The sequence below is a fragment of the Pinus tabuliformis genome, chromosome 5_1 (assembly GCF_031772625.1).
Source record: "Pinus tabuliformis cultivar Carrire ecotype Pingquan chromosome 5_1, CPIR1, whole genome shotgun sequence".
NCBI lineage: Eukaryota > Viridiplantae > Streptophyta > Pinopsida > Pinales > Pinaceae > Pinus > Pinus tabuliformis.
In genome coordinates this window covers 266,524,705-266,531,598 of record NC_142305.1, presented here as the reverse complement: position 1 = coordinate 266,531,598, position 6,894 = coordinate 266,524,705, and positions in this window count along the sequence as shown.

Here is a 6,894-nt window from a genome sequence, read left to right as displayed (position 1 = left end):
TCAGTTATTCTTCAGTTCTTGAGTCCACTTGGAGGTTCTTGCTTCCACTTGGAGATCTAGACCCTCTTACTCATCACCAGTCGAATTCCCTGATCCAAGTGTCATTTTGGAAGCTTCCTGGGCATTGACACCTTGAGGAATGACTGTGCCACATGTCCCAACTCGCCCAGCGCAGGTAGCCTTCTTTGCAGTTGACATTCAGCGCAGGTAGACAGTGGAGCAGTTGACATTCAGCGCAGATGCTCAGTGGAGCAGTTGACATGATCCAGAATTGCCTTGTTTTTGAGTGTTTTCAGGTGGAGAACTGTTATTCAGTGTTGTGGTTTGCTGACCTTGTTCCTCTAGGGGTAGGAACAACATGTTTAGGGACATTGGATCCCTTAGATTATGGACATTTCATGCTTCATGCTGTAAGGCACAAAAATGTCTATAACAGTTGCCCCGTAAAGTATGAGGTCGTTTATCGGGTGAAATGCTTTATCAGGAGGATCCGAAGTTCATTCAATCGCTGAGAGGTGACCTGTAATACAATACAATACAATACATTATTTTGCATTCTGCTTTCATGATCTAGCTGAGGCGGGCATTCCCATGCTCAGCTTTATAAATTCATTTTGGTACATAGAACAGACGATCGTCTGATGGTAGACTGATAATTCTCTGCTGAAATTATCATCCTTTGAGTAGGATGATCATCTGCTGCAATGATGTACATGTCAAATGTCTTTATATTTCCTGAATATATATCGCAGCCCAGATGGATGAAACTAGATCCGGGGTCTTCAAACTCGTTCGATCTTCACTCTAAGCACAAGTCGATCCATGTGAGAATTGCGCTGAAGTCGAACATGGAAAGACATCGCTTGATTACCGGTCAATGATGTAAACCGTTAACAAGCGCGAGAGGAATCACCGATAATGATAATGACCCTCAAGGTACTGCAGTACAATTCACGTGGTGTGAATATAGGACTTGGCGTCGAACACCACGCAAAATCTTCTGGTTGAAGGTCATTAATGTATACCTGTCACCAGAAGTGAGAAACTTGCCATTGAGGTATGCAAGCTTCAAAGTACTGGGGGGGGTGTTCCTAGATCAACTTCTTGGATAATGAGCTGAAGTCGACAAGAAGCGATCCGTCAAAGGAGGGCCTTAATGAATCCCACATCAGTGACACGGAACGGAGCTAATGATTTTAATGGAGGTGAAAACAATCTGTGACATATGATTCAGGGTGGCGATCATGGATGGATGAAGGATAATGTATGACAGTGGATGGGACACGGTTGACTCTTTCTGAACAACTTCTCTTGAACATATAACGACACTGATGCGATGGATCGATAGCATTACCCCAAAATGTGGATGGTTTGGCGAGACCATGGTGAATGAAACAACCCAACCCGATGTGATACGGAGGAAAAGTGTCATGTTCAAGAGCGACTTGCTACCATTAAGGCTTTGAGGTTCTCCCAATTTTTCCCCAGTCATTTCTGACGAGTACCTCTTTATTTTTGTCAAGCTTGAGGAGGATAACATATGCTTGTTCTATAACCTGCCCTTCGGGCAAGCCCATCGCTATGTTTTAACGAGCCTAGCGATAGGGAAACTCGTTCTCGTCTAAAGACAAGTTTGTCGCTATTTAATCATTTTAACGAGTCTAACGACAAGGAAAACTCAGTCCTTTTCATTTTTAGAGAGTCTGAAAAGGTACAGAAAGTTAACTCCAAAATTCCTTTTCCGTCATCTAATCCCTTAAGTCCGAAAAAGTATAAAACAATACAGAAGGGATGAATTTTCGATAACTTTAACGAGCCGAATAAAACAAGCGCTCGACCTTTTTGTGCAATAATCCCTCAGGTCCAAAAAGATTAAAATCTAGAGGAGGGATAGCTCTTCCGGTCCTTTTAACGAGCTGGAAGGCCAAAACTCGGCAATATTTTCATATTTTACGAGTCAGTTGAAAAGAGCTCAAAGAAGACTCGTCTTTTGAGGAACGAGTGATAAACAGGGATAGCAGCAGATTCCAGGTACAGGTTGGAATTTTCCAATCTGGGCAGTGTCCCAAGGATGGCTAGGTGAAATCACTCTTCGCAGCTGTTCCTCAAAATGGGTAAACAATCATATGGAGGTGAACGATCGGCCAAATGACGGTGGAGGTGGCAGGTGCAAACACGACCAAGGCTTTTTATGGCTGATAAATTTACGATCACAGAGGTTATTTACCGGAATAGGTTCATTTTTTATTTAAAAATGAGCTTAAACTCTCGGGGAAACATTGCTCACTGCTTTTATTTATTTTTTAACGAGCATGAAGACCGCGTTAAAACTGCTCGGATCTTGCGTTTATTTTTTAACGAGCATGAACTTTATGCTAAAACTGCTCGATATACCAGTCATAAGATAAGAAATGTCCCCTGTGAGATCTCTATATTTTAAGGAGTTTCATCTTCACTATGCTTTACTCCATATCCTATCCTTATGCAAGTTCGGAAACGACTAATCCAAAAACAGATAAATAACCGCTCTTTGCTTGCACTCCAAAAGGTTTGCATGCCCCCAGGCATAAAATACAATTTCAAGGCTGCCCCTACTTATCCATCAAAACATTTGTTTTAAAGGGTGAGGCTTACCTCTTTCAGGTTACCCAAAGATTGCTTTGTTAATCTTTCAAACTGAACACTTCCTCGGCAATGTCTACCGAAATAGACAAGGGTGAATGACTGTTGTCAAACACGTAACTTTGACAAAAGAATCCTATTCTAGAACAACCCCTCTTCCAACCACGGACGAGGTACGGACTAGTCATATTCTCCCGTGGAAATTCTATCTTATACCCAAGGTTTTCTCTGCCCAAAGCAGACCAGGATGCATGCCCCCTGGGTTCCAGTCCCATCTTTCCGAATCACTCGCACTCATCGGGAAGGAGGACTGGGGGTGGAGACATTTCTTGATTGAATAGACCATTTAGGGTTGGTATGTGACTATTTGCGATGCGTGATGCCGGAAATGAAAGTTGGTCTACGAGCTTGACCATCCTTCCTTCGTGTGGAAAACACATTACTCTAAAGAGTGAGGAGACTACAGCTCCCATGCAATATATATAGTATCGTCCAAGGAGTAGGTTATAATCCAAGGGTCCTTGAACGACCATCACGTTCATTTGAACGGTCTTCCCTTTCAATGTAACAGGCACATTGGGGAGGATCCCTAATGGTCGACTGGTTCCTTTATCGAAACCCGAGAGATTTCTTATCTCAGGAAAAAGCGCCGGGGAACCCAGTGCTTTCCAAGCAATAGAGGAAAGGATACTCACAGATGCCCCTTCATCAATGATAGTTCCAGCCATTACCATTCTGTATATTTGGACCATGATTCTGAATGGTATACTGGCTGGCAACCGGGGTCTGCCTAGTTGGTTCCAATCAAAGGACACAACCAGGTTGCTTGGTGGTGGGACCGAATATACGGCCGGATATGACCCTGACGATGTTCCTTCCTGCGATAAAGGAATGGGCGCATTGCCCTGATGCTCATCAGAGTCTGTGTTGATGAAAAGAATCTGGATGGTGTCATCCTTATTCTCTTCGGTGAGGGTGTCATTTGAAGATGAATCTTCCATGACGGTGTCATTTAACGATGAAACTTCTGAAGGAAGAACCGGGTCAACTGCCGTTTCGACCTTTGGACTTTCGTCCGGTCTGGATTCAGTAGGTTCATTTTCAATGACTGACGCTTCAGCTGACCACTTGAGCGGGCCAGCTGTATTCTCAACCAACTTGGCACGAGTTTTTTGTATCCAGGAGGAAGTCTCAACGGTGAAACCGGACGATCTTCCAAAACTCTCTTCGCTTCCTCTAAGAAGGGACAACGGTGGATGGTGTGATCGCCTTCACACAGTCTGCAGGGGGATCTTGCTCCCCCTCTTTGTCTTGAACCTTCACTTTCGCTGGTTGACGGTAAGCATTCAACATGGTTATTAGAGGTTGATGCTCCCGAATTGTGCAAACGAGGGGACCAGTCCCTTAGTATCCGGGGAATACAGGGACAATCTCTATGGAAGTGGTCTCCTCTACATATGACACATGGCGACTTAGGCCCGGTCTGTGCTATGTGTGGATTTTTGTCAGATGTCTTTTGCTTGCCCCCAGTCGCCTTAGGCTCCTTCTTCTTCTTCTCCTTCTTCTCCATGGGAGCTTGGCTTTTGCCGGCTCTACCTTGCGAAGATGAAGGATTGGAGGAAGAGTTATAGGAAGTAGAAGGCTGGTGGGCAGCTCTAGACTGATCTAACTATTGACTCGACTGTTCAGGAACCATGGTGTTTTGAACTACATTGGTTGAGAATAGCCAAATTGGCAGGCCAATTGTCAGTCCTGGAAGCGACAATGTGGCCATGTGGGGCGCACCAACTTCTCCCCAAGAGGAGAAAGGACTAGGATTTCCATCATGAGGAATTCCTTGGTTGGGGCGTTCCATGTTCTCAACCTAAAGATCAACGCAGGAATAGGAGGTGATTATGTTCCGTTTAAAATAAATTTTATAACGACGCTTTAGACACAACTTGCTTTTTCACTTTTTGAGAGTCGAGAAAAAGCTAAAGATGACTCTAGTCTCCTTCGATGTTTTAACGAGCCCGAAGTGACAAATGCTCGGATGGACTTTTTCAGTCATAGAGTTTGAAAAAGGCCAAAAGAAACTGCTCTGGAGTTCTAGGCAGAGGGTGTGCCAAACTTTTCGCAAAACCACAGAATACATTTTACGGTACGAGTGGTCGATCTTCGTGAATGCTGTGTTCACTGCATTGCGATCAGTAGGGCGGCCGACACGGTTTCCTATGGATAAAGGCTTTGTTCCTATAGGGGTCTCCCAATATATACGCGACGGTACGTGGGGGCACAAGTCCGTATTGATACTTATCGCTTCACCGTGGAGGAATCACCCAACCACTCAACGCTAAGATATCACGTTTAACGACGCCGGAACACGTCTCTAGCTTAGACCTCTATGTGTTTGCGTTATGTTTCAATGCGTTGTTATGTAAATTAAATTTATTTTAAGGTTGATCTTGTTTAACAGTTTGCCTTTATGGATCACCACGTGATGTATAATACAACTTCCTAAATGCAGCCTAAGATGATAAGCAAGCTTTTCAATCTTTCAACTTATGAAAATCTTAACTACTGAGGGAAAAGAAAGACATCATCTTTTCACACAGATCATAGAACACACACTAATGCACTTTTTCCTAAATCAACATGCAAACTGTCAAAATGTATATGCACAATGCAGGTATTTCTTTTCTCTTTCTTAATGTTGATGTATTACAAAAGAAAGCTGTTGTATAACTTTGAATTCAATTTCAAGTGAAAGCAAACAAGCTTTAGTCCAAAATCAAAAGACACCTTAAGATTTACTTGTTTCTACACTAGAAATACATAAATTCAAACCATATGACGAAAGAAAAAGCTCAATCAGCTATGAACAGCAAACAAACTAACTCTTAAGATCAAAACGACACTTATCACAGGTCTAGATCTAAGAGGTCACAACAAGACTAGTTCACTTTCGTTATGGGAAACTGCAAATGATATAAGAAATACACAAAGAACAAATACAGTTTCTTTATACAACCGAGGCGGAATAGTGGCAAAGAAAGATGGTTTCAGATAGGTACATTGACTGATAATAGGCAGCAAAAACAAGGATGAAAATAGGGCAACAAACAGCAGGGAACCCCAGTTGCATAAGGCAAAACTGGTTCAGCGTAGGTAGTACACTGTCAATTTGACATTCAGTGAAGGTAGCCCCTTCAGGACCTGCGATGAAATGCAGACTGCCTTCACAATGCCTGCAATGAAGAGAGAAACTCTCGTTTTTCTCAGTTTCCGGGTTACAGATTGCTCAAAAATTCGCAGTTTTTGGCCAAATCAAAAGCTAATCAAGTACACACTAAAGGATGAAAAGGAGGATGAAAAGCTATCACTAAGAGCTGTTCAGATTCCTTGTGGATCAGCTATTCAAATCATAAACATGCCCAGAAACTGAGCTAGAGTAGCTGCCCTCTACTTTGCATTTGAAAGATCCAAATGCAGTTCGATTCGGTACTCCCTGTGTTTAGGAAATGAATAGAAAAAACACAAACAACCAACAAGATACGATCCCCAACGGAGTCGCCAATTTGTTGTTGGTGTTAACACCTAGGTTGTTCCCTATGACTCCCAAGGGAATACGGCCGGGGTAACCACTAACCAATCTTTGGATCACAGTTTCTAGCCAAACTGTAATCAGAGGGGGCTCTCTCTTTATGATTTATCTCTGTTATGATGGTATTTTAGGCTAGCTATTATGCTCAGGTTTTGGTTTATGTTTTGGTTGAAGGATTTCTTTCAGGTCTTATGATATAGTGTTTAGAGAGTGAAATACCATTGGGCAATGGAGTCTGGAATTGTGAAATGATTTGATATGCAGGATTGGTGATGTTCAAACTGCAGGGCCTATTGTGTATCTTTAGACAAACAAAGTTAGCTTAAATGGTGATGTATGTCAACCAACAGAAAGCAATTAAGAATTTTCTATTAAGCTGGTGAAGTGAAAGTGAACACGCTGCACAGGAGCAAAACTTGAATTCCTGTGACAAAGGTCACTGGGAAAGGTGTATTCTGAAAGTGCAGCAATTAAGAATTACACTTATCTAGATTACAGCTGAAGAAAACATTCATTAACAACACAGATTGAACTCAGGGTACTCAGTGAATAAATCCTGAAAGTTATTCTTTCTCCTTGTTGCTTAGTATTGAAAATCAGATTACATATATGGAATTTTAACAAAAGAAGTAAATAACAGAGAGGGTTACAGAGACTTATTGTATGGTGAAATACACAGGAATCCAGCA